The sequence below is a fragment of the Bos indicus x Bos taurus genome, chromosome 23, assembly GCF_003369695.1.
Source record: "Bos indicus x Bos taurus breed Angus x Brahman F1 hybrid chromosome 23, Bos_hybrid_MaternalHap_v2.0, whole genome shotgun sequence".
Taxonomy (NCBI): domain Eukaryota; kingdom Metazoa; phylum Chordata; class Mammalia; order Artiodactyla; family Bovidae; genus Bos; species Bos indicus x Bos taurus.
In genome coordinates this window covers 21,176,814-21,204,501 of record NC_040098.1, presented here as the reverse complement: position 1 = coordinate 21,204,501, position 27,688 = coordinate 21,176,814, and the positions used below count along the sequence as shown (strand labels likewise).

The 27,688-nt window shown below is 42.9% G+C and overlaps 1 protein-coding gene and 1 pseudogene across 6 annotated transcripts in view; both read left to right on the top strand.

Annotated features, from left to right (window-relative positions):
* Nucleotides 1–27,688, top strand: part of ADGRF5 (adhesion G protein-coupled receptor F5) — a 113,077-nt gene that overhangs the window by 21,517 nt on the left and 63,872 nt on the right. For 3 of the 6 annotated variants that reach the window (XM_027523975.1, XM_027523971.1, XM_027523974.1), the window contains exon 1: nucleotides 15,971–16,385. The exons of 1 other annotated variant lie outside the window; for it this stretch is intronic. The gene's annotated coding sequence lies outside the window, so the exon portion shown is untranslated. Of the gene's footprint in view, nucleotides 1–15,970; nucleotides 16,386–27,688 lie in introns of those variants that run through there. 2 more of the 6 variants (XM_027523976.1, XM_027523973.1) reach the window with 2 other exon arrangements.
* Nucleotides 27,188–27,360, top strand: LOC113882334 (annotated as a pseudogene).

Here is a 27,688-nt window from a genome sequence, read left to right as displayed (position 1 = left end):
TCCTTCTGGCCATAAATAAGAAGGAAAAGGGAACAACACTTGAGGAATTCAAGAAAACACTAAAAATATATGTGGTTTTCCCCCAGTTAAAGTTCCAGGTCAGACAAGGCAAACGGAAGGGGTGGGTCCTGGAGTAATCATATAATTGTTCAAAGGTAGCTGTGTTTTGTGTACTATGCATCAACTCTAAAAATAGTTCAGTGATCCCAAGAGGCTGGCTTTGAATTATAGAGGGTGATGTAGTTAGGAAAGGTCTTGAACTTGGAAACTTGGACTCATTGTTCTGACCTAGGTCGTGGAGTTGGAGGGGGCTGGACAACCTCCATGCAGTGCAGCAACCCCTTGCTCCATGCTGGATCATTGCCAAGGGCCATAGCAGCCACCATAAACACCATCTCTTAACTCCATCTGTCCCTGAAACACTCAAAAAGTACAGGCTAGAACCCAGGACAACTAAACTTTGGGTTTGCCAACCTGATCACCAAGCACACTGATAGGTCAGACAGACTCTCAGAGTTTGCCATCATGGCATGAAATGGAACAGAGGAGTTTCCAAAGAGATGGCTTATGCATGACTTAGATTTCAGGAGTCAGAGAATTCCCTCAACCTCTGGATAGAGCACTCAAAAAACTAATGCTTTTCCCAATATTAAAACAAGTAAGTTGCTTTGAACAGGAGCTAGTTTATTGAGTAATATGCATAATATCTGGTATGTGCCCTTCCATTTTCTTCAGAAGCGATTCACTTCCGGTAAAATAACAAGTGGTGTTCGCGGTCTGATGATGGACTAATCGCGCTAATGATAGACTAGCTTGTTTCCCCAAGGCTCAGTCATGAGCCTGCGCTCCACATCTCTGGGCTTTTAAAAGCACATTCTTCCTGCTCCCCAAGGAGCTGAACTTCAGAAACGTTGATGGATGACCATTTGTGCTTCATTTTCCATCTTCATCACTCTTCCCCCCATTTTATGCTTCTCCTCCTGGAGCTTATTTTAGGCCCCTTCTTGGGGCTGGATTTGAGAGCCATTGTTGTTCACAGACACAGGCATCAGCCCAACCTTTTCCGATTTCTTTCAGAAACAAATGTTGTCATTGTGCCTGACATAATATGTATTCTTGAAAGAGCATTTTAAAAAGAATATATCATGGCTCCGAAGAACTGAGGGAAGTGGAGGTGGAGAGACCCGACTGTCAGATGTGAAGCAACCTTGGAGCAGGGACTCAGATGGAAGGCAAGAGGTGTCCCTGGGGGGCGGCCAGCTTACCACAGGGATGGCCTTCGCTGGTTGACCAGAAGGTGATGCTGACCTAGTGATGTTACCCTTGTATTGTAGGTCTTGGGAAATTTATTGAGTGTCTCCTATGTGCTGAGGATTTCTAACTCTACCTTAAAAGTTATTTTCTCTCTTTGGCTAAGATGGTGGACTGTCTCCTGCCCACCACCAACTGTCCCCTGCTCCCCGTGTACCCCGGTCCACATAGGGGGACTCCTGTAGCCTTATAAATAAGTGGGGGAGCTTGGTGGGTTCAGTGTATTAGAAGTCAAAACCACTCCGTGTCTACGCCCTTGAAAATTCTGGATTCTCCTGACAGTGTATAATCCTAGTCCTTGGAAAGGGATGAACCCATAAAATAAAATCTCCCCTTGATTCATTTAGTGATCAGAAAAGTATTCATTGAATACATACTATTTTCCTTGTCACAGTTACTTATTATTTTGGTACATATTTTCTTTTATAAGCCCACCTTCAAATTAATCATTTTTAACTAACAATTTTCTAAAAATCTAATAGTTAAAATGCAGATTTTAAAGGATCAGTTCTCAAGAATTCAATTTTCTTTCTTAAATACATTGTTTCATGGGTACCACTTGAATGAAATTCAGGGGTGGTGTCCACAAAATTGAAAGAGAAAAAAATCTTTATTTTTTATTAACACCTAATTACTATATAGGATTTCCTTTAATTAGGAACCTAAGTGACAACCCATAGCCATATTAACAGTACATATGACTCTGTCACCAAGAGATATCGTTACTATGTTGCAGACCTTCAAAAATCTAGTTTATTCCCATCTCTTCATAAAGTGTGTGATAGTTATTAAACCCGTCTCATTAAAACTTTTAATTCAATAGATTAAGAAAGAAGCAAATATATTACTGAGTCACATTATTTTAATATTTTGATAACTATTTTCAGTGTTATTATTTTGCCTTGTAATACTATGTATTTGTTTTATGCATTTAAAAGCATTATTCTGAGAAGGAATCATAGACTTCACCAGATAGCCAAAAGGGTCCGGGGCACATACTCTGATTTTGAATCTTATTTTAATAGTCCTTTCATTTTTTGTGTGTGTGTATTCCTTGCTTTAATCCTTATCTCACCCCCAGAGATAAGTAAACAAAAAATACAGTTCTGTGATTTTTTTTTTTTTTTTGTGGCCAGTGTGGTGGTGGTTTAGTTGTTCATTCGTGTCCAACTCATTGTGACCCCGTGGACTGCAGCCTGCCAGGTTCCTTGTCCGTGGAATTTTCCAGGCAAGAATGCTGGAGTGGGTTGCTATTTCCTTCTCCAGGAGATCTTCCCAACCCAGGGATCAAACCCAGGTTCCTGCATTGCAGGTGGGTTCTTTGCCAACTGAGCCACAAAGGAAGCCCAGACAGTGTACACTTTATTCCAAGTAGTACCTGCACAGCATTGCACTGTATGTCTGATGCATAGTTCATTTAACCTGGTCCTTTCAGCCAGGGCCAGGGAGATACAAGCTTTTTTAGTCTATGTCTAGAGATATCTTTTTTTAAGATTTTTTTTTACATGAACCATTTAAAAATTATTTAGTGAACTTGTTACAATACTGCTTCTATTTTATATTTTGGTTTTTTGCCATGAGGCATGTGGGACCTAAGCTCCCTGACCAGGGATTGAACCCGCACCCCCTGCATTGGAAGGGCAAGTCTTAAACACTGGACCACCTAGATATATCTTTATTTTTCCCTCACCTATGAATGTTTTTTCAAGTGTAGAGCCAGGTGAGGCTACCCTGTAAGAAAACATAGGTGGAAAAGAATGCTGGGACCAGGGACCAGGCTAAATTTAGAGGGTAAATAGAGGAAGAAAGGCCACCAAGGGGATGGAGAAGGAGAAGAGACCCTTGGGTAGGAGGACGATCTGAAGACTGGATGCTGCAGAAGCCTGAACAAAATGGGGTTTCAAGGAGGAGGGAACAGCCAACTCTGTGACATGCTGGATCAAGGACAATAAAAACAGCAAATGCACCACTGGCCGTGGAGACGTGGAAATGATGGTGACTGTCATGAGAGCCACTAGCGCAGCACTAGGGAAGGAAGATGGATTTGACTGACATAGAGGTCAGAGAAGAGACATGAGGAAGTGGAGAGAAACGCTGATGTTTTCAACTCTTTGGTCAAGAGTTGCTGTGAAAGGAGCATAAAAATATTGCAGTCAGTGAGGAAAGATATGTCAAAGCAAGGCTTTTCAAGAGAGATTCTAGAACATGTTTGTGTGCTTCTGGGACTGATCAGTGCTGAGGATGAAAGAGGAAATGGGCTTCAGAGCCAAGAGACGAAAGAGGCAGGTCTTTGGGAAGAGCAGGGCTGAGTCATCCTCTTACACCAGACAGAGGGATGATTTTAATGCATAAGCTGTTTGTCAGCCCTCAGGCACAGTTAAGAACTGCTCTCTGATTACATGGTTCTCCACTTCTCTCTAACCCCACTACTCTCTTTAAAAAAATTTTTTTATTAAGGTATAGTTGATTTACAGTGTTGGGCTTATTTCGGGTATACTGCAAAGGGAATCAGTTGTATGTATATCCTCTCTTTTTAAGACTCTTTTTCCATGTAGATTATTATGGAGTATTGAGTAAAGTTCAAAGTTCCCTGTGCTGTGCAGTAGGTTCCTATTAGTTATCTATTTAATATATAGCAGTACGCATATGTCAATCCCAGTCTCCTAGCTTATCCCTCCTCCCTTATCCCATTGCCCTCTTGCTATCTCTGTGAATGAAAATCGCTCAGTTGAGTCCAACTCTTGGTGACTTCATGGACTATATAGTCCATGGAATTCTCCAGGCCAGAATACTGGAGTGGGTAGCCTTTCCCTTCAGGGGATCTTCCCAGCCCAGGGATCAAACCCAGGTCTCCCGCATTGCAGGCGGGTTCTTTACCAGCTGAGCCACCAGGCCATTTCCATATTAAAACCTCATTGAAGACTTAAACTATTTCAAGCTTATATGCAGCTCATTGGAAATGGACATGTCCACCTTTCAAAGGCATTTGAGTCAGAGCAGAGGTTGTTCCTTTGCTTAAAGCAATTTGTCTCTGAAAGTATAAGTTTAGGAATTAGGGGCAGAAGACATAGGTTTTTCTGTTGCTTTTCAAATCCTCCCGCGGAGGTGATAGTCTATACTGCTAATGTCACCTGGCACCATCTTTTTTCAGACCACCGTGGTGCCCTTCACTACACTTCCAATTCAGCTGTATCCTAATATGATAGAAAGAACCATTTAACATTCTTTCTTGAAAGAATATAGGCACTGAAAAAATTGGGGTGATTTATTTAGAGCTTCATTTCTAGTACTAGTTAAATTGTGGACCAAGCATCATAAAGAAAAGACTAAAAGCTTAACACAAGGTTAACACTGTCTCTATCTACTCAGAAATCATCACTTTATTTTGGGCATTAGGCTTAGGGATCAATCCCTTACCTGTACCTGGAGAATTGTCACGATTTAGGTGAAAAGAAAATGTATCTGAGTATCTGGAGAGGATCGGGGCAGGCTCCAGGGCACAATGTTAAGAGTCCCGTCTGGGAAGATGGAAGATCTCGATTCTAAATCTGTCTCTGACACTAATGGGTTCTATGACCTTGGTGAAGCCTCTTAATTCCCTCTAGCATGGTCCCTGGGAAGAATGATCACTAGGTCGCCTTGGCTCTAAAATTCTTTGATTCTGATTTCTCTCCTATCATGGATGATTCTTCAGTCCATATTTGTCTGGTGGTTTTGGCATCATGGCTGTTCACTCATCAACTTGATAAATTTGGAGGTAGTTATTTCTCCAGTCAAAGGCAAAAACGGGGGAACCTCTGTTTTGGTGTCAAAGGAAGTGCCGAGGCCCTGAAAACAGTAAAGAGCCCTGGTGTCTTCATGGGAGGCATCTTAGGGGAACGGAGACTTGCAGCCCCAAACTATGGTCTGCTAAATGTTAGCAGGTGCCCTCACTGCTGCTGCAGGTACGTGAAAACTGCTGACACAGGTTTCTGCACCCCAGACACACAATAGAAGAGCAGAAATTATAGGAGGAATGACCGCCCAGTGTTCATGAGCAAAGGAATTTGCACGCTTGAGACCAAATGCAACTTCCTTCAAAATCGCTTCCTTCCCAGACCAAGACAAAAGGGCATACCCATGTCCCCCAGTACTCAGCTTTTCTCCATGAGACTCACATGGCAGGGGGAGGAGGAGTCAATGACAAGTGTGGTCAGTCCATAAGTCTGACATCATCCGCATCATGACTGGAGCATGTGGGTGATATATGTCATGTCATGGGCATCAGTGAGCACTTTTTGCTATGTGGTATGTCACCTCTAAGAGCTAAAGGTGGAATCTGAGGGCCAGACATGGTTCCAGGCCATCGCTGGTAAACCCTCCATAAGAAAAGGTCAAGAGAGAAGGTCAACAAAGTTCAAGAGAAGGCTGTTGATGGCACCTCTATGGAGCTGTGTCCTGAATCTGCCTCCATTTCCACTCTATGCTGTCTCTCTCTCTTTCAAGAAAAGGCAGGAAAGGTAGTCTTGGCAGTGATCCAAAACAGGGCTTCGCTTGGAGGGTACTTTGGATTTCTAGCCAAAGTTGGTGCCATCACTGGAGACATAAGGTGGGTAGAATATGGCTGTCAACTGTATCCAATTGGTCCAAAAGATGGACAGCTCTACAGCCAAGCTTCTACAGGAAAGCTCCTACAGCAAAGTAAGTCTCTGAAAGATATGCACCAAGAATGCGTAATAAATCTGTCCATTAGTGGAATGGGTCCAGTAACAGCAAGTGCAAATAAAACCTAAAAGTCGCAGCTGAGCACAAATATGAACAAGTCCAATTAGCAGAGACTCTGCCAAGATATACACACAAAAGATAAGAATGAGCCCATTTGTATACTATAAAACTGCCCAATTATTTGTCGGTTCCTTCCTTGTGTAAGGACAAGTCAGTGCCAGAAGGGAATTTTCCTGGCCTCACTATAGTAAATACCAAAAGAGAGCGGACCCTGGGCCACATTGGGTCAAAAGGGTTACCAACATCTGGTTGTGAATTAAAAGGAAAAAAAAAGGCTCCTCTGTCAAAATGTGGAAGTATATTTTGCAAGTGGAGGCTTCGTGGACTTTCGTATACCCTTCTGCTGGGTATATACTAATATTGTGGCTTTCTTAACTTTGCTTGCATGTTAAACTTTCAAATACACTTCTTTAATGAAACAAATAGATGTCTCTGCCTTCAGGGAGCTCCCACAGTAGTGGAGGATTGGAAGGTGGAGACAACCAGTAAAATATTAATAAATAAGTACATTATAGGTTATTGTAGGGCTTCCCAGGTGATGCTAATGGTAAAGAACCCACTTGCCAATGCAGAAGAAATAAGAGACCTGGGTTTGATCCCTGGGTTGGGAAGATCCCCTGGAGGAGGGCATAGAAACCTACTCCAGTATTCTTGCCTGGAGAATCCCCATGGAGGAGCCTGGTGGGATACAGTCCATGGGGTCGAGAAGAGTGGGACATGACTGATGTGACTTGGCACACATGCACAGTGTTTTAGAAGTGATATATGATATGGAAAAAATTCATCAGAGAAGGGGGTTGGGAGGGCTAAAATGTGACATATGGTGGTCCGGGAAGCCCTCACTAAGAAAACAGTGTTTGGAGCAAGGTAGGAATGAGGTGAGGAGTGAGACAGGAGGATATCTGAGCTAAGAGCATCCAGGCAGAGGGAACAGCCAGTGCCAAGACTCTGGGATGGAACATGGTGGCTCACAGGGAGGCCAGCACAGCTGGAGCAACGTGGAAAGAAGAAGAGGAATTAAGTGAGGTATACTCTGTTCGTTTCCAAGGCAAACCATTCAATATCATGGTAATCCAAGCCTATGCCCCAACCAGTAAAGGTGAAGAAGCTGAAGTTGAATGGTTCTATGAAGACCTACAAGACCTTTTAGAATTAACACCCAAAAAAGATGTCCTTTTCATTATAGAGGACTGGAATGCAAAAGTAGGAAGTCAAGAAACACCTGGAGTAACAGGCAAATTTGGCCTTGGAATATGGAATGAAGCAGGGCAAAGACTAAGAGTTTTGCCAAGAGAAAGCACTGGTCATAGCAAACACCCTCTTCCAACAACACAAGAGAAGACTCTACACATGGACATCAGAAGATGGTCAGCACTGAAATCAAATTGATTATATTCTTTGCAGCCAAAGATGGAGAAGCTCTATACAGTCAGCAAAAACAAGACCAGGAGCTGACTGTGGCTGAGATCATGAACTCCTTATTGCCAAATTCAGACTTAAATTGAAGAAAGTAGGGAAAACCAATATACCATTCAGGTAGGACCTAAATCAAATCCCTTATGATTATACAGTGGAAGTGAGAAATAGATTTAAGGGACTAGATTTGATAGAGTGCCTGAGGAACTATGGAATAAGTTTCGTGACATTGTACAGGAGACACGGATCAAGACCATTCCCATGGAAAAGAAATGCAAAAAAGCAAAATGGCTGTCTGAGGAGGCCTTACAAATAGCTGTGAAAAGAGAAGCAAAAAGCAAAGGAAAAAAGGAAAGATATAAGCATCTGAGTGCAGAGTTCCAAAGAATAGCCAGGAGAGATAAGAAAGCCTTCCTCAGCAATCAATGCAAAGAAATAGAGGAAAACAACAGAATGGGAAAGACTAGAGATCTCTTCAAGAAAATTAGAGATACCAAGGGAACATTTCAGGCAAAGATGGGCTTGATAAAGGACAGAAATGGTATGGACCTAACAGAAGCAGAAGATATTAAGACGAGGTGGCAAGAATACACAGAAGAACTATACAGAAAAGATCTTCACGACCCAGATAATCATGATGGCATGATCACTGACCTAGAACCAGACATCCTGGAATGTGAAGTCAAGTGGGCCTTAGAAAGCATCACTACGAACAAAGCTGGTGGAGGTGATGGAATTCCAGTTGAGCTCTTTCAAATCCTGAAAGATGATGCTGTGAAAGTACTACACTCAATATGCCAGCAAATTTGGAAAGCTTAGTAGTGGCCACAGGACTGGAAAAGGTCAGTTTTCATTCCAATCCCAAATAAAGGCAATGTCAAAGAATGCTCAAACTACCGCACAATTGCACTCATCTCACGCGCTAGTAAAGTAATGCTCAAAATTCTCCAAGCCAGGCTTCAGCAGCATGTGAACCGTGAACTTCCAAATGTTCAAGCTGGTTTTAGAAAAGGCAGAGGAACCGGAGATCAAATTGCCAACATCCGCTGGATCATGGAAAAAGCAAGAGAGTTCCAGAAAACATCTATTTCTGCTTTATTGACTATGCCAAAGCCTTTGACTGTGTGGATCACAATAAACTGTGGAAAATTCTGAAGGAGATGGGAATACCAGACCACCTGACCTGCCTCTTGAGAAACCTATATGCAGGTCAGGAAGCAACAGTTAGAACTGGACATGTAACAACAGACTGGTTCCAAATAGGAAAAGGAGTACATCAAGGCTATATATTGTCACCATGCTTATTTAACTTCTATGCAGAGTACATTATGAGAAACGCTGGACTGGAAGAAACACAAACTGGAATCAAGATTGCCGGGAGAAATATCAATAACCTCAGATATGCAGATGACACCACCCTTATGGCACAAAGTGAAGAGGAACTAAAGAGCCTCTTGATGAAAGTGAAAGAGGAGAGTGAAAAAGATGGCTTAAAGCTCAACATTCAGAAAACGAAGATCATGGCATCTGGTCCCATCACTTCATGGGAAATAGATGGGAAAACAGAGGAAACAGTGTCAGCCTTTATTTTTCTGGGCTCCAAAATCACTGCAGATGATGACTGCAGCCATGAAATTAAAAGATGCTTACTCCTTGGAAGGAAAGTTATGACCAACCTAGATAGCATATTCAAAAGCAGAGACATTACTTTGCCAACAAAGGTCCATCTAGTCAAAGCTATGGTTTTTCCAGTGGTCATGTACAGGTGTGAGAGTTGGACTGTGAAGAAAGCTGAGCACCGAAGAATTGATGCTTTTGAACTATGGTGTTGGAGAAGACTCTTGAGAGTCCCTTGGGCTGCAAGGAGATCCAACCAGTCCATTCCAAAGGAGATCACAGTCCTGGGTGTTCATTGGAAGGACTGGTGCTGAAGCTAAAACTCCAATACTTTGGCCACCTCATGGGAAGAGTTGACTCACTGGAAAAGACTCTGATGCTGGGAGGGATTGGGGGCAGGAGGAGAAGGGGACGACAGAGGATGAGATGGCTGGATGGCATCACTGACTCGATGGACATGAGTTTGGGTGAACTCCAGGAGTTGGTGATGGACAGGGAGGCCTGGTGTGCTGCGATTCATGGGGTCACAAAGAGCCAGACACAACTGAGCCACTGAATTGAACTGAACTGAACTGAACTGATACACATATTCGGGGCTTCCCTGATGGCTCAGCAGGTAAAGAATTCACCTGCGATGCAGGAGACACAGGAGATGCGGGTTCAATCCCTGGATCAGGAAGATCCCCTAGAGGAAGGACATGGCAACCCACTCCAGTATTCTTGCCTGGAGAATCCCATGGACTGAGCAGTCTGGTGGGCTACAGTCCAAAGGGTCACAAAGAGTCAGACACAACTGAGAGATTGAGCACACACATGCATATACATAGTCATTCTTTTTCAGACTCTTTTCTCAAATAGGTTATAATAGACTATTGAGTAGGGGTCCCTGTGCTATACAGTAAGTGCTTGCTGGTTATCTATTTTATATATAGCAGTGTGTGTATATTAATGACTCCTAATTTATCCCTCCCCCCACATTTCCCCTTTGGCAACGAAATTTTTGGTTTTCGAAATAAGAGAGTTTGTTTCTGTTCTGTAAATAAGTTAATTTATATCATTCTTAAAATTAGATTCCACGCATGAGTGATATCATGTATTTGCTATTACCTGGCTTACTTCACTTACTATGATAATCTATAGGTCCATCCAAGTTGCTGCAGGTGGCATTATTTCATTGTTTTTTTATGGCTGAGTTGTATTCTACTACATATATGTACTATATCTTCTTTATCCATTCATCTGTTGATGGACATTTAGATTGCTTCCCTGTCTTGGCTACTTGTAAATAGTGCTGCTAAGAACAGTGGGGTGCATGTATCTTTTCAAATTATGGTTTTCTTTGGATGTATATCCAGGAGTCGCATTGCTGGATCATGGGGTAGTCCTTTTGTTTGCTTTTCTGGATCACCTAGGACGTGCCAACACTGAACAAGGATCTGGGTATACAATACATAAGACAAGGTCCAGCCCTCAAAGCACTTACAGTCAATTCATTAAAATGATCATTTGAGTGTAGTGTGGTACCTGCAGAAACACACATACCTCCTCATTTGAGGTCAGGGAGAAAAAATACTTGACTCAGCCTGGGAAGGGTGGGAAAGTCTTTGGAAGAAATAACATCTGCTACTTAATTGAAGATTAAAAGTTAGCCAGATGAAGAAGGGGGAAGGGCAAAAGCATGACACAGCCTGGAATGTTCCAGGAAAGACACATTTACTCGGTGCTTACATTTCTGCCTGAGCAAATAACTCTATCTCCAATGAGGCTAACCCCTCAAGTCATAAGTGATGCCTCATACTAACACAAATGTCGATAACATGACTAGTTGAATTAGTTACTCAAGCTGCACCATCGCAATCAGGCAAAAGTCTGGTTTCAACTTGCCACCAACTCCAACATCTTAGAACTCAGACAAGGGCTCTTTCCCAGCGAACAGCAGCTGTAGCTGTGACAGGGCAAAGTCTTCCCATCAGCACTGGCCTCTGGGTTGCAGCCGAGACCATATGGTGGTTCCATTTTTTATTGGTCTTTGTTTTCATTGTGAAGAGAGTGCCACAAGCACGGAGTGTTCCTAGCAACAAACAGGACGGTGGGTGAGAGAGGAATTGCTCCTCAGGGAGGCAAATGGACAGCCACCTTGACGACGCCCAGTCTGATGTCGGAGTCGACGGCGCCCCACAACCCAAGGCAAACAGGAAAAAGACAGCATTTCCAAAGTGTGAACCCAGGATCTGACTCAGACAGCAGGGTGTTTTTTAAGGCAAGACGTATCCAAGTCAAGGTCCCCCGCATTGTTACTCTTACTTTATTGAAGACAGTTGCTTTACTTGTTGTGTTAGTGTCTGCTGTACAACAAAGAAGATCAGTTATACATGTACATATATCCCCTCCCTCTTGGACCTCCCTCCCACCTCCCCCCCTCCCCATCACCCCTCTAGGGAGCTCTGAGTTGAGCTCCCTGTGTTGTACAGCAGCTTCCCACTAGCTATCTGTTTTACACTTGTATACATGGGGCTTCCCTGATAGCTCAGTAGGTAAAGAATCCTCCTGCAATGCAGGAGACCTGGGTTCGATCCCTGGAGGAGGGCATGGCACCCCACTCCAGTATTGTTGCCTGGAGAATCCCCATGGACAGAGCAGCCTGGAGGGCTGAAGCCTATACAGTCGCACAGAGTCCGACCCAATTGAAGTGAGTAGGCAGCGATGTATACACGTCATTCCCAATCTCCCAGTTTATCACACTCTCCCTTTCCCACCCTGCGTCCACATGTCCATTACTCTGTGTCTCTATTCCTGCCCTGCAAATAAGCTTTATCATTTTTTTTTTAGATTCCACATACATGTGTTAATATAAAGTATTTCTCTCTTTCTGATTTACTTCATTCTGTATGACAGACTCAAGGTTCATCCACATCTCTATGAATGACCCTCTTTTCTGAAGGTCTTTGAGCTTTCCTCTCCCGGACTGGGTAAACTCCGCTATCAGACATTCAATCCTCTCTTGCAATTGCTTTCCAAAGCTCTGAGCCTGCAACATTCTTTTAGTGACCGCCCCTCCTCTTTTTTTGGAGTATAATTGCTTTACAATGTTGTGTTAGTTTCTGCTGAACAAGGAAGTGTATCAGCTATATGTATACATACATCCCCTTTTTCTTGAACCTCCCTTTCACCACCACCCCCAATTCCATCCATCTAGGTCATCACAGAGCACTGAGCTGAGCTCCCTATGCTATACAACTGGTTTTCCTCCTATGTTTTCTTCATTCCTTCCAGCACAGCTGGTGTCATTCATCTACACTTACACTAATCCACTCAGTTCAGTTCAGTCAGTTCAGTCACTCAGTCGTGTCCGACTCTTTGCGATCCCATGAATCGCAGCACGCCAGGCCTCCCTGTCCATCACCAACTCCCGGAGTTCACTCAGACTCACGTCCATAGAGTCAGTGATGCCATCCAGCCATCTCATCCTCTGTCGTCCCCTTCTCCTCCTGCCCCCAGCATCAGAGGCTTTTCCAATGAGTCAACTCTTCCCATGAGGTGGACAAAGTACTGGATTTTCAGCTTTAGCATCATTCCTTCCAAAGAAATCCCAGGGCTGATCTCTTTCAGAATGGACTGGTTGGATCTCCTTGCAGTCCAAGGGACTCTCAAGAGTCTTCTCCAACACCACAGTTCAAAAGCATCAATTCTTCGGCACTCAGCCTTCTTCACAGTCCAACTCTCACATCCATACATGACCACTGGAAAAACCATAGCCTAGACTAGATGGACCTTTGTTGGCAAAGTAATGTCTCTGCTTTTGAATATGCTATCTAGGTTGGTCATAACTTTCCTTCCAAGGAGTAAGCGTCTTTTAACTTCATGGCTACAGTCAACATCTGCAGTGATTTTGGAGCCCCCAAAAATAAAGTCTGACACTATTTCCACTGTTTCCCCATCTATTTCCCATGAAGTGATGGGACCAGATGCCATGATCTTCGTTTTCTGAATGTTGAGCTTTAAGCCAACTTTTCAAGCTACCCCCAAAGGAACCAAATCTCATGACAGAGACAAGAAGATATATTTTGAAGGCATTTTCAAAGTGCCAGTCTTTGTGGAACCAGAGGCAAAGCCAGCAGAAAGCAAAAGGCAAAGGCAGTACCAAATCCCTCCATGTTATTACAACAAAAATCTCTTTCCTGCAGAAATAACATTTTTATTGTTCCGTCACTAAGTCATGTTCGACTACTTGTGACCCCATGGACTGGAGGCTCCTCTGTCCTCCACTATCTTCCAGAATTTGCTCAAATTCATGTCCATGGAATTGGTGATGCTATAATAACAATAACAATAGCCAACACTTAACACATGCTTACTAAGTGCCAGGCACTTTCATAAGCATTTTTACAGGTGTGGAACTCATGCAATCTTCCCTACAACCCTGAGGTAGTTCTTATTATTACTCTGATTTTGCAGATGAGAAAACCGAGGCCCGGAAAGATGAAATAACCAAGTAAGTTTCTGAGGAACTATGAGTGGGCAGATCTGGTGTCCACACGATTCACCCCAGGTTACTCTGGGTTTTCAAGACCCAGGTGTTTTCTACGACCTATATTTAATATTATAGGTGTTTAGTGTAAAAATGAATCTGGAATATCTTTGTCCATTTTGTATAGGAAAAGTCAGTACTGCAAATATTTAGCACAAGAAATTTAGAATACAGTAGACCCTTGAACAACACAGGTTTAAGGATAATCACTTCTGCATAGCTGAAAATCTGCACCTAGCTTTACAATTGTTACTCTGTATCCTGGTTTCAGATACAAGGAGTCATCCAAGCAACTGTGGGTCATGTCACACAGTTGTATGCATTTAAGTGAAAAAAAAAAAATCAGCATGCAAGTAGACCCATACACATTGTCCAAGGATTGACTATATTCTAAAATATGATTTAAGCTTTTTTGATTCTGTATCTATGTGTCTTACTATTTATTTACTGGCCAAGGGTAGTATTTTATTTATTTTTATAGAATTATTTTTTAATTGAAGTATATTTGACTTACTGTGTCATGAGTGTTTTCTATAGAAAGAAAAGATTTATTTTTCATAATGATTCACCACTTTATTACAGGTAGGGCAGTTAGTACTGGATTAAATAATAAGGCCCTTTATTGTGCCAGGTGGCTCAAGGGTAAAGAATCCGCCTGTCAATGATCCCTGGGTTGGGAAGATCCCCTGGAGGAGAAAATGGAAACCTACTCTAATATTCTTGCCTGGGAAATTCCGTGGGTAGAGGAGCCTGGAGGGCTACAGTCCATGGGGTCACAAAAGACTCGGACATGAGCATGCACACACATTTTGCCATTGATAGTAAATCCAGAGGTGACATACATCCACATCTGGCCATATGTCTAAGCATATCCCAGGGTCTAGCAAGGAGAATGATGTCACTGCACTTTAAACCTATCACAGTGCACCCCTGAGCGCATAACCAGGCCCAGGCTGGCAGCAGAGAAGAGGTGAGGGTCAGCTGTTGGGGGCAGCCACCACCATCTCCCATGCTGGTGTGGAATGGGCTGGAGAATACAACTGAGAATCAGTACCAAGAAGTGGAATAATAATGTTGACTTGGCCAAAAATTCATTTGGGTTCTTCCATAAGAGGTTGCAGAAAAACTCGAACAAAATGTTTGCCAATCCAATATTTTGAAGGTTCATCCTCATTTCGCCAAACACTTCACCCTTGTCCCCAGCCTGAATATGACAAGTAGTTACTGACATGCCTACAGGATGGGAGCTCTGGCTGGAAGGGAAGGCTGGCCAGGAGGAAGGGAGACGATGTGGGAGAGGGAAGATCCAAGAGCTTGGAGGATTCGAGCCCAGGTCTCCAGTTCTGGAGTTCATCCTCCATGCCAGGCTTTTATCAGAGCCTTCACAGCCTCAGCAGTATTATTATTCCACTTTCACACATAATAAAACTGAGTGTCAGTGAGGTCTCATAACATCTCCAAGGCCACATAAATAGGAATCAGTGGCCCTATGGTTTGAATCCCTGCAGTCTGACTCTGGTGTCCTTGCACTGTCCTGACATTAGGAGGGTATCTCTCAGTGCAGTCTGGGGATGCCCTTTTTACTGGGGCACTTACAATGCAGATTCCTGGGCCCTAGGCGAGGGCCCATTCATCAGGCTTTCTGTGGGAAGGGCTTCAGAGTAGGAAGTTGAAGAGTATTCCACACAGAGAGATGTTTAAGAACAATGAGGTGACCATTTGTCACTTCCCATCTGTGTTCTGACCTTGGGAAAGTCACTGTTTCTCCCTGGATCTTGGTTTCCTTGCTTGTAAAATGAGGACGGATAGGTCACTTTCATCTCAAGAACTCTAATTCTAATTCATCTTTTTTTTTTACTGCAGTATAATTGCTTCATCTCATTCATCTTTAAACCCAACAAATCAACCGCAGCCTGCCTTTTTCCATGTATCTCCTTATCTTTAAACATTAGTGTTAACTGAGACAATAGGTTAAATGTTACAGAATTTGTAATTTGATGCACAAATATTCACAAATATTTCAGACTTTCCCTGGAAAATCTGGAAGAACTACATACCTCTGAATGTGGTGAATTTGAAGGGCAGCCCTCCCAAAAACCCAGGGCTAGCACCAAATGATTTCACTAGGTTTTTCCATGTCCAGGACTTCTAAAATCTCTGATTTCTTGGTGCTGCTAGAAATGACGCTCATTGATCATTTTAATTTTCTTTCCACTCTGAAAACACAGTCTCATTTAGTGGGCATCTTTCAAAGGTTTAAACCAGGCATCCTACACTGGCCATAAGCTCAACCCCATTTGCGGACTCTCTTTGGTTTCGTTTTCTGAAGTTTTTTCTCTAAAGAAAGGAAAGCGAGGATTAGGGGCTTTGGCCAAACAAGTCTGGCTACTCAGTGAATAGGTTTCCAGATAAGAAGGATCTGAAGGACTTCCCATGGGCGTGAGGGAAATAGCACACACCATCTGGGGAAGAGGACCAGGAAATCACTTCTTGTTTTCAAACAGCGGCGAGCCGTTGGGGATGGCTGTGTGAGGCTGGGAGGACCACGGCAGGGAGGCACCGGTCCGAGAGGAGGCTGAGCTTGGCTCGGAGCTCCCAGTCCTGCCTGAGCCCTCCTCATGAGCCCAGCTTGGCTCGCCCTTCGTCGAGCATGAGGCTGCGGGGCAAGTGGCCTCATAGCAGAGAGCTGGAACTTTGTTAGACGTCTGATCGGAGCCAGAGCCGGCCTGGGAACGACGGTGCTGGGCAGGTAACAGGCATTTCTCCTACTGGCGTTTGTCTCTTTTGGTAGTAAGAACTCAGGGGCACCTAGGTCACTCTGAGGCTCCTATTATGGCACTTTTCAGTTACAATCCTCTTTTCTGTAGCTGTGACTTGCATGTTGCAAGCACAAAGCACGGCTGGCCAGGACATCGGGCGTGCGGCTGTTGGTCAAGTCGATGAGATTGTGTTTAGGAAGATGGAGTGTCCAGCAGTGAGCTGGGGTGCTTTTAGGATTTCCTCTATAATATAAAGAGCTTTCCGTTTTCTATCTTTTTAATGAGTTTCCCCATCCCTGAGCCAGAAAATACCATAGAGACCAGAAGGTTCGTGAATTGCTTGCTGTGGATTTCCACGCCAGGCAGCCGGGGAGGCTACCCTGCATGTAGCAGGAAGTGTGCAGGTATTCTCGGGTCCTAGGCAGTCCGGAAACGTAAAATGTAAGCTACCCCCTTCCTTACCCAGCTACTGAATGGAATGGGGTTTGCGAGTCAGCTCTGGGAAGGAGGTCAGATAAAGCACTGGGATCAAGAGCAGGCAGGCTTGCCTCAAGTGTTCTAGAAAGGAGGAGTTGCCCTGTGGTGTGTGGTTTGCTTCAACTGTGTTTTCTAATACTTTGCAGAAAGCGGGGTCATACCACTTCACCGTGGCTCAGTTTTTCCCTTCATAAAGAGCTAATGTTTCTGGACTTTCATTTTTGAATGATGCATGTAATGCATGGTTATATTCTTACTATAACAGAATATGTCTCACAATTTTTCAAACCCCACATGCCCCATATGTATTAGCTTCCTTCCCTCCCCAATGTTATCCACTCAATTGTTTGCCATCTATCTTACCAGTTAGATGGTGGTTAGATGGTGGTAAGTGACTGATTTTTCTGTCTTCCCAGCTCTTAGGGCAAGCCAGGGCACTTAGGAGTACAAGACATTCTCATTGTCAGATCCATGTATTGGTCTTTAACAATACCTTCCCCTCACTGTAAAGAAAAAAATAATACATGGGGAATGTGAGCAGTTGTTTTAATATTTAGAAAAGCTTGAAATAGTTTTTTTTTTTTTTCATTTTTACCATTGTTATTTATGTGTTGGTTTTGGCTTGGACAATGCATAGTATTTGTAACAACCTCCCATGGATTAAATTCTAGAATTTTCAACTAGTAGTTTGGGCTTCTCTCTTGAAGTCCATCAAAGGTATTCTGTTCTGGAAAATAAAAGAAGAGTAACTGAATAGATGGATGGATTTATAGATATATAAATGACAGCTAGCCAGCTAGATTAAGTAGTTGGCTCTAGGGAAATGGGGGGACAATGGGAGAGATTTCCTTTCTTAATGAATAATAGATGTATTTAAAATGTGGGTTCACTTTCTATTTCTTTTAGCTTTCTGTAAAAAGATGGCCTTTAAGTTTTTTCCTTCTATTCATTATTATGAGACAAGTGAATAAGAAATAAAATACTATGAACAAATGAGTATGGGTCATGGGGAGAGGATCTGCAATGAAGTTACATGAGCAATGCCAAGTCTAAGAATAATCACAAAGTACTTTTCAACTGCTATTAGGCATTTTCTTGCCCTTCCCAAGATTTCTCTACTCCAAACTAGAGGGCCAGTTGGCTCTGATTTTGGACATTCTCTGGTGCTTTCTTGACCATCTTGTTAAATTTGCCCACGTTGATTCTTTCTCTGGGTATTTTGATGAATCATTTCACCCTACTGCACAGTGCTAGCCCCTGACAGAGACCTCCTTCTCTTTCAACTCACTCATCACAGGTAAAGCAGGTAGCTTGTTCCCATTTTATGAAATATGAAACTGAGGAGCTCAGAATTCCAGGGGCACTGGAATGAGAAGAAGCGCAGATCTCTGCCTTTCCAACCAAGAGGTTGATAACATCATGAGGGTGAAAATCATATAGAGTAGAGAATGAATGCGATTGCTGGATTCTATCAGTTTTGGAGCAGCACGGGTTCCCAGTTGTGCTGGAAGTCTGTAGGTAGATTCAGCTATTGCCTGGTCCAGATCTGAGCACATTCTAACACCTGCCGTTTATTGGCATCATCCTCAGCAACTTAGCAAAAGAAAACGGTGCCCAGACACTTCCCTGGAACAACTGAGTGAGAATCTCTAGGGAAATCTCATGCTGTTTTGCTTGGTTGGTTTTGTTTGTAAATCTCCAAAGTGATTCTTTTATGCAGTGAAGGTTGAGAACCACTGAGTCCAAACCGTAAGAGACAAAGTCTAAATAGTGAAGCAGAAGTAATACTGCTTCAGGTCGCCCAGAAGCTGGGGCCAGAAGCGCCAGCAGGGGTGAGCATCCTGTTTTAGGATCCTGGCTGTGGCTGTTTATGAGTGGAACGCCACCCCCCACCGCCCCCGCCCCCCACACACATCTGCAGGTGAGAATGAGGAGGCAACTCCAGCTCCCCAGACATGGCCCTACCTTTCGAGTTTCAACTGAAACAACCCCACTGGCTTCCATGCAGAGTCACTGGCTCCCTGTTACTTGCAGAGTTTACAGAATCTGATGAAATGTTCTAGGTAAACAGGATGTGTTCTTCTGCTGCCAAATGACTATGGTGGGAGGGGGTCATCCTTTTATTCAATGTCACTTTAACATGTGTCTCAATTCCCAGAAAAAGAAATACTAGTTATCTTTTGCCTGATCTGCCACTTTCTGGACTGATCTATATAGATGGGTAGAAAATAAATCAGAGTTGGGTTTTTGTTGTTGTTGTTTTTCAGAGTTTTTTTTTTTTTTAAATCAGAAAATATGCCCCTAGAAAACTTCCCTGCCAACATTCCTCATAGAGTCCAAATTAGTATCGCTCATTGCTGTAATCTTTGTCTCTAAGTGGGATCCCTCTCAGGCTCAGTTTCGCCAGGAGTTTCAACCCAGAGTAGGTGCTTTAGGAAGGCTTGTTGAGTTAAGTATCTGTGTTCACTATGGGGATGCTATGAATTCACACAACTCAGCATTTCAACTCACATTGCCTGATTGTGGTGATGATGGTTAAAATAATTGGAGTCTTGCCCGTTTCCTAAAAGATAATCACAAAAGTGAAACCTTTAAAGTCACAACTTAGTAGAAGCATCTATACTGATAGATGTGCAAAGAGCTGTGGAATTACAAAGACAGAGAATCCTTTCCTTTAATCAGTTAATACTCCTGCTGCTGCTAAGTCACTTCAGTCGTGTCCGACTCTGTGTGACCCCACAGACGGCAGCCCACCAGGCTCCCCCGTCCTTGGGATTCTCCAGGCAAGAACACTGGAGTGGGTTGCCATTTCCTTCTCCAATGCATGAAAGTGGAAAGTGAAAAGTGAAAATGAAGTCGCTCAGTTGTGTCCGACTCTTAGCGACCCCATGGACTGCAGCCCACCAGGCTCCTCCATCCATGGGATTTTCCAGGCAGGAGTACTGGAGTGGGGTGCCATTGCCCTCTCCACTCTTAACAGAAAGCAAAACACTGGCCCTGGGGATTTTAATAATAACAGGTAATGTTTACTGAGTACTTATTTTGTGCTAGGCACTGTGTTCAGTACTTTACAAAGGTGGTTAAGTCATGTAGTTATTTCAATAATCCCATGTCTCAGTTTCTATTATAATACCTAATTTATAGACAAAAGGACACACAATTTTAACTAAGTTGCCCGAGACACAGAAAGCTGGCAAGTAGGCAGTCTGACCAGTCCATATGCCTAATAACTATGCTGTGCTACAAAAACCGCAATAGAGCTACAGAAAAATATTCATGCTACGGCCAGAGAAGTATTGGAGAAGGAAATGGCAACCCACTCCAGTGTTCTTGCCTGGAGAATCCCATGGACGGAGAAGCCTGGTAGGCTGCAGTCCATGGGGGCGCACAGAGTCGGACATGACTAAAGTGACTTGGCAGCAGCAGCAGCACGGCCAGAGAAGTAGCCAGGGAGGGAGATGCAGTCTATTCCACACAAAGGGTAAGAGTTCAGATTTAGCAACAGAATTGGTTATTATTGTGTGACTTGGGGTGTATGATTTAATTTACCCAAGTTTCAGTTTCTTAGTTGGTAAAATGGAGATAACTGATAGTTCTAACAATATAGGGTTTAAGGATTAAAATGAGCCTAGCACATCAGGTACACCGCTCAGTCTAATGACCGGCATATAGCTGGTGGTGGTGGTTTAGTCGCTAAGTCATGTCCGACTCTTGGGACCCCATGGACTGTAGCCCGCCAGGCTCCTCTCTGTCCATGGGATTCTCCAGGCAAGAATACTGGAGTGGATTGCCATTTCCTTCTCCAAGGGATCTTCCTGATCCAGGAATTGAACCCAGGTCTCCTGCATTGCAGGCAGATTCTTTTCTGACTGAGGGAAGCCTGGCATATAGCTAAAGCTTGATAAATGATAGCAATTCTTGTTGCTACTAAAGGAGTACAAAAGACCTGAAATAATGAGTAAATCTCAGAAGGGAGAAATGGGGCATTTCAGGTTGCCAAGAATAGTGTGAGAATAAGTTAAGAGGTAGCAATCACTTCAACCAATACTTAGTGTTAATATTTATGACACATTTTGCAAAAGAAGGTACAATAAATGCTTGTGAGTAGGTCAGCCAGCCAGTTCTGTCTCCAAGTGTTACAGAAGAAAATTGTGTTGGATCTGGGTTTACATTCAGTTGTGGTAACCATGCTTGCCAGGTGAATTAGCCCAGATTTCCTCTGAGCATTTGAGAATGTTTAGGGTATCTGACTGTGGCATAGTAGCAATATATGACAAATAGTGTTCTAGGCAAATGAATTGGCAGATGGTATTGGATATTGGACAGGGAGGGAAAGAGGAAGGTTGCTGCAGTCATTCTGGTGATCATGGTTCTGAGGAGATGATACCATCCACACCAATATGGCAGCCGAGGGAAAGAAAATGCGGGCGCTGGAGGTATTCACAAGACTGAGTGAATGGCTGAATTGCTCCTCTCATTCCTGCCTGCAAGGCTTGTGACCCAGAATACCTGCGGGGTTGTGAGCCTGGGAACCTGGAGAAAGAAGCCAGCAGTTTGTCAATCTGGGAAGAGATGGGTTAGGAGAGAAGAGACGCATTAGTTCCGGATGAGCTGAATTTAGACCCAGGTGGAAATAGTGCATTTGGGACGATGTTAGAAAAGTGACTAAGGTGGAAATAAAGTTTGGGGGATTCTCATACAAGTGGATAGTTAAAGCTATAGACATGGACGAGCTCCCTAAGAGTGTCAAAAGAGATCAGCCAAGGACCCAGGGGAGGTTTGCAAGCCTACACTCAGACAGTGTAGGATGAGGAGGACAGAATCATAGGAGGAGGGAAAGGAGAAAAGGCTGAAGTGAAGAGAGACCCCAAAGTGAAGTGAAGGAGAAAAAGGGGAAGGCATGAAGGAGGAGCAGCTAAGTGTTGTCAGAAACCAACAAGAAACCAGGAAGGACGAGGATTAGTGAAGAATATCACACTTTAGAAAATGCTTTTCATGATAAAGTGAAGTGAAGTGAAGTCGCTCAGTCGTGTCCGACTCTGCGACCCCATGGATTGTAGCCCACCAGGCTCCTTGGTCCATGGGATTTTCCAGGCCTGAATACTGGAGTGGGTTGCCGTTTCCTTCTCCAGGGGATCTTCCTGACCCAGGGATCAAACCTGGGTCTCCTGCGCTATAGGCAGACACTTTACTGTCTGAGCTACCAGGGAAGCCCTTTCATGATGAGATGAGGACAAAAGTCAGACTATCCAGGTTAAGAAAATCTTGGAATGGCCATGACTTCCCAGTGTGCTATATTTGGGGGGAGGGAGTTTTAATCTGTAATATTTAATTAATATGTAATATTTAATCTGTAAGTTTTAATCTGTAATTTTTTTTTCATTTTAAGTAGCACACACATCTTTTCTTCAAAATAGGCAAATAATTATTTTTATTGAAGTATAGTTGACTTACAATGTTGTGTTAGTTTTTGTTTTACAGCAAAATGATTCAGTTATACATATATATATATTCTTTTCCATTATAAGTTATTACAAATTATTGAATATAGTTCCCTGTCATCCACTATTCTTAAATTCTAACAAAATGCCTAGGGAGGAAAATATAAATTTAAGAGAAGTGAAGTCATTGGCCAAGGACCCCATGACTGATGTCAGGGAGATGGAGGAACTGGGAGGTGGGAAGCGAGGGAATACAAAGATCTAAGAGGGTCCTGCCAATTACTAAAATGTTGGAATAATTTAAACCACATGGTAAAGAAATAAGTGCTACCCTGGGGCCCCTGGAGGGTCTGGAGTGTCGCCTCCAGTCTCTGCCTCCATCACTCCGTTGCTTGCCTTGGGCCCTGGGGCCCAGGACCTCTGTTCTTGCAGTGATCAGAGACTGCTCTGATTGGCCCATTATTGTTGCTATTGGAAGACTCAGTATTATTTCAGATCTTACCTCATAAAGAGTGAGACCACAAAACTGCAAGGCTTGGACCCATGCCCAAGCCCTTGGAGTCTCACAGCCAACCCCAGGGCCACCCTCCGTGGCAGCTGAAAAACACCTCAGGCATTGTCTTGCCAGGGTTTAGGAAAACCCCTCCACGTGGTAAATGAAAGTACCAAGATGGTTGAGACAAGAACAGAGTTAGGAACTTACTGGTTTCGTGGAGATGGCAATCTCCTGCTCAGAGGTTTCATGGAGATGGCAATCTCCTGTTGTAAAACCCTCCAGTGATTTACAACAAGAAGGATGAAAGGTTATCAACGCCGCACACATGTGTGTGTGTTTTGGAAAACTTGACCCCATTGTGTACAAACAAATGTTCCTCTCTAATCTGATAGGACTGAGTTACCCTGACACAATGCTTCTCCTGAACCTTATTTTAAGGCAAAGGAAAATGAAACTGGAAAAAAAAAATTTTCAAGGCAGTTCTTTTATTGGTATTGTGTTTCGTGTTTGTGTTAAATAAATATTTAGTTTATAGTTCTGCATGTGCAAGGGAGATTCATCTCATTAGATAAGGTCAGCAAAGGCAAGCCATCACCTTTTGCTGTTGAAAACACAGATTTGTGAAGGCGGGCTGTTAGAGGAGCCCTTGAGGGTTTTTAATCTGTACTTCTGCACTCCAGGAGGGAGGTTATTGATGCCATCCTGTCTTTATTGCAGTCTTGAGCAAAGAATAATATGCTCTTTGGTCAGTCACTAATCGTGTCTGACTCTTTGTGACCCCATGGACTGTAACTCACCATGCTCCTCTGTGGGATTTTCCAGGCAAGAACATTGGAGTGGGTAGCCATTTTCTTCTCCAGGGGATCTTCCTGACCCAGGGATCACACTCGTGTCTCCTGAATCTCCTACATCTGCAGGTGGATTCTTTACCAACTGAACCACCTGGGAAGCCCATGTGTGGGTGCTAAGTTGCTTCAGTCATGTCTGACTCTTTGCAACCCCATGGACTATAGTCTACCAGGCTCCTATGTCCCTGGGATTCTATAGGCAAGAATACTGGAATGGATTGCCATGCCCTCCTCCAGGGTATCTTTCCAACCCAGGGATTAAACCCAAGTGTCTTGTGTATCATGCATTGGCAGGCATGTTTTTTATCACTAGCACCAGCTGGGAAGCCCATAAAGAATAATAATGTCAGTCAAATTTTCAATGAAAGTCCTGAAATTTGCTACTACCATCCATCATCTGCATTAAGAAGAACTCTGCTTTGAATTATTCTCTAATAGTAGAATAATATACATGCATATTTATTTTTAGTCTCTCATCTAGTCTCTGTTTTGATCAGAAGTACATGACTCAGGCATATATATATATGTGTATATATAGAACACAACATAAGAAGATATATCTTTGGCTTCTTTCAAAGAATACAATAACCTGTTCAGTTAGTCAGACGCAGGCCAAGATGCATGGCTTACCTTGTTAGCGTCCTAGCATACAATGCCATTCTTCTTTTATTAAAAAGAAAGCCATGTATATAGCATCACCTTCTGTGCATGATCTAAAACCAGGAAGTTTACCTATGGGAAGAATTGCCACTCTTTCTCTTCTACTTTTTAACGAGATTTCTTGTGTTCAATATACCTGACCTCCCATTTATAGCTGAACAAAGCAGAGAATCTCCAACCAGGATGTAGTCATTTTCCTGAGCACTGAAGGGTGGGTAGAACTGAATATGCAGCAACAATGTTGAGGCAAAGGGGCAGGGAAAAAACGGAGATTAAGAAACCAAGTAAATCACAGGATTACTTTGGTTTTGCCAAAGAGTGAAAAATAGTTTGAGCAAATAATTATTCTTACATCTCAAAAGATTAATTTTCATGTTTTTACCTTTGAATGGACAATGGAAAATCTCGTTCACTATTTTATTTATTTATTTTACTTATTATTTAATTCTCAACAATCCATTTTGCAAACGAGTAAGCCAAGTTTCAGAAAGGCTAAAAAAGAAACTTTTAATTCAGATTCATATCTGAAGGCAAAGTCCCTGCTTCTCTATTCACTATTGCCTGTGGGGCTGGTGGAGTCAGTGAATAAAACATCAACTGTGAAGGTTTGACCACAGTGTTTTTCTTTTAATGTTTATTTAAGTATCTGCTTGCATTTTCTGTCCCCCTCCCTTTTTTAAATAGTCTTTTTGTTGTTGTTTTATTTTTATTTATTTATTTATCTTTAGGACATGCTATGTGGCATGTGAAATCTTAGTTCCTCAGCCAGCTATCGAACCCCTGCCCCCTGCTTCGGGAGCTCAGAGTCTTAACCACTGGACTGCCAGGAAAGTCCCAGACCATAGTCTTAATTTTAAAAGCAAAACTACTCCTAGCTCAAGATCTGTCTTGCACTATTTTAAATGATGAAAAAGTTACCAGCTTTAGTTGTGAAAATGTGATAGATGCTTATTAAATATGCCAGATCTGAAAAATAAGATCCAGGTCATGGAGGGCCTCCAGCATCAGCAAACACCATTGCTTTTGTTCTGGAAGCAGTGGAGAGCTGAACAGAGGTAACAGGTGTGAAGAGTGCTTGCAGAAGGTCAGTCTTGTATCTATGAAGATGGTAGGGTAGAGAGGAAAAGAAGGGAAGCCATCGCAGTGGTGCCTGTGTGGGGCAGTGAAGGCTTAGCTAGCATAGTCAATCAGAGGTGGAGTAGACAAATGCAAGAGATAGCTATGATTAGCCTTGGAAACCTCAGTGAGGTTACAATGGATTTGAAATAACTGTGAGAAATTTTAGACTCTTTGAACAGCAATGGGACCATCAGACTCCATGTCTTTCACCTCAATTTTGAAATTGCCAAGGGCCATCAACTCCTTGGCTTTGCCAAAAAGAAAATTGAGATGCAGAGAGGTGAAGTGACTTGCCCCAGATCATGAATGAATCAGTAGCAAGGTGAGGCTGGAACTCAGTTGGCTGGACTAGGGTTCACATAGATAAAGCTTTTCATTTATTCTTGTTGATAACCCCAAAAAGATCCCTAACCCAAATGGTACCATTTTCCCAAAGGAATAGATGGCTACGTTTATAATTTTGCCACCACTACGTATCAGCTGATTGACCTTGGTGAGTTACTCATCCTTCTAACCTTCCATTTCCATATTTGAATATGGAATAATTAAGGATAATTTAGTGATATTATAGGATTAATTGAGAGGGTTAAATGACATAATTCTTGAAGAGAGCTTCTATGCCTCTTACAGCATTAGGCCTGAGACAGATGTAATAGCACTATGAATACTGAAATAGCTCTATGCCTGAAACAGATCTAATATCAGTGATCTGTAACCACCACCATCACCGCCATCCCCATCACCATCATCATCTTTGCTGATAATTATTCTCCACCATTATATGACAAATGACTTGTCCACTATAGGTCAATATCATTATCTAGAATTTTTGAAATCCTTAATTAACCTCTTCAGTCCTGACTAGTTCAGCTCCCAGCTGCCTTTGAGACACACAGCCATTGCCAGGTCTTAGTTATGTCATCTAAAAAAATTAGATGTGTGTGTGTGTGTGTGTATGTGTGTGTGTGGAGGGCTGGGGGTAGTGTTTGAACGAAAGGCAAATTCTTTTTCTTTTTTCCTTAGCAGATCATTTTCTTTAAATTTGTTTTTAGTTGCAGGATAATTACTTTACAATGTTGTGTTGGTTTGTGCCATGCAGCGATATGAATCAGCTATATATAGACATAGATCCCCTTCTTCTTGAGCCCCCCTCTACCAAGACCCCATCCCACCCCTCTAGGTCATCACAAGCACCAGGCTGAGCTCCCTGTGTTACACAGCACGTCCCACTAGCTATCTGTTCTACACATGGTCGTGTATATATGTCAATGCTACTGTCTCAATTCATCCCACCCCTTCCTTCCCCCACTGTGCCCACCAAGAGAGGCAGTCTCTACCTCTGCATAAAGATTAATTCTAATCTGTCTTTCAGTTTTAACTGTGTATGTTTTGTCCTATAGTCAGATAACCCATTTTTTGATTTTCATAAAAACATTCACAGTATAAATAATAAATATTGGGTAGCAGACGAGAGGGTCAGACTCACACTTTTTGGGTGATAAAAAATAAAAAGAAGTATCATTTTTATTGAATTCTGTATTAGTTTTCTCAGAGTGCCATAATAAAGACCTGCAGACTGGGTGACTAAAATAACAGAAATTTATTTTCTCACAATTCTGGAGCTTGGAGGTCAGAAATCAAGGTGTCAGCAGAGTTGGTTTTTTCAGAGGCTTGGAGATGCTGTCTTCCTCCTGTGTCTTCACGTGGTTCTCCCTCTGTGTAGGTCTCTTCCTCTTATAAGATCACTGTTCATCACTTCTCAGCCTTTGGGCTAAGACCGAATATAGTATCTGTTCTTATAAGGTCACTGCTCATATTGGATAAGGGCCCCACCCATATGACCTCGTTTTAACTCAGTGACCTCGTTAAAGACCTGGTCTCCAAATAAGGTCACATTCTGAGCTGCTGGGGGCTGGAATTCAACATATTAATTTTAGAGGGCACAAATCAGACCTTAACAAATGCAACCATGACCAGGCTTTTTCGAGCTTCATGGGTACAAGTCTCTAATCTCCACAACAATGCTGCAAGGCCAGTACTGTGATCCCCATTACTCACATCAGGAAACTGAGCCTCTGTGGGGTTAAGTGTCTCACCCACAATTAATAAGTGGTGAAGCTGCAATCAGAACACAGGCCTGTTTTGCATCAAAGCTGGTATTCTTTCCACTATAGTCTATTACAGGAAAGAGGGAATCACTGGGGCCCTAAAGCCATTACATTCATTTTTTTTTCCGAGGCAGAGCAGAAAAT